Below are 1,196 nucleotides of genomic sequence, written 5' to 3' on the forward strand. Positions count from 1 at the left end.
GGAAGGCACCCAAACACTGTTGGGGTAATTTCTGCTTCTACCTTTTCAGGTGAGAAATTCTTGCCTCTGCATCCACAAGAGTTGTACTGTATTAACCCCTGCTGTTTTAATATGAAACAACAGAACCCAACGGTTTGATAATGTTCCTGACACACTCTCACACAGTCACACACACCTATTCTAAGGCCTAAGACATTTTTTTATTTTAACCAAAATAGACAAAAAACATTTATCATGTACACTTTGGAGTCTCCAACTCCAAGCCCTCACACGCACCGGATACCCAGATGCCGTATCTGCTATCCCTGCTGCATCAGCTGCAAACCTTACTATCTCGAGAACAACACAGAGTCTCACACTCTAACGCACAGAATACCCAGATGCCACATCCGTAAACAAGACTTGGTCTCGTCAAATATTCTTGCGACTACAACCAGTTATAGCTTTCACATGGTCCCAGACCAACTTTTGATCAAAAGCTTTAGGCCTACCCTTTGCTTTGTAGATCAATTCCTCTGGAGTCGTCACCAAGATGCCCAGGGCAGGGCTGGACCAACCTATGGGCCCTGTCCGGCAAAGGGAGGATGGCTTTCGACAGTTTTTTTGGCCTTGGTCCCGCACGGTCCTGTACAATTGGATCTTGACTCCCGGGTTTCGGCACCAAAAATGTTGGATTCAAGAAATGTAGATTTGCAAATAAATAGAAATTGAGTCTGCACAGGAAGGAGGTTCAAGCAGCTTCTGCAGGAGCAGAAGGAAAAGCCCAACCCAACTTCAAGCTTTCCTCCTATGAATCACCCCCTGCAGCCGTCTTTTATTAACAGAGCATAGCACATGATTACCAAACAGTATTTGTTCTGACAGAACAATTGATCAGTTCATAAAAACAAGATGCTCTATCAGAAAGACAAGGCAGGATGGTTTCCTGACTGCATCACAAGACACAGTGCAGCATCCCTCTTGCACAAATGATTCATAAGCACACATTAATTTTATAATCATCATTGAATAAACCTGACAAGTTTCTCTAACTGTGAATAACATTTATATTCAGGCTAACGTTAGCCTGTTTGCTGTGGGTGTGTCTGGCCGTGTCACCATCAGCTCATTAGTTGCTGAATGTGGACGACGCTGCTCTGGAAAAACTTTTTATTTAGCAGTTTATAACTTCTCCTCTCCTCTCCTTCTCAGGTTCA

The sequence above is a fragment of the Cyprinodon variegatus genome, unplaced genomic scaffold, assembly GCF_000732505.1.
Source record: "Cyprinodon variegatus isolate N-32 unplaced genomic scaffold, C_variegatus-1.0 Scaffold1039, whole genome shotgun sequence".
NCBI lineage: Eukaryota > Metazoa > Chordata > Actinopteri > Cyprinodontiformes > Cyprinodontidae > Cyprinodon > Cyprinodon variegatus.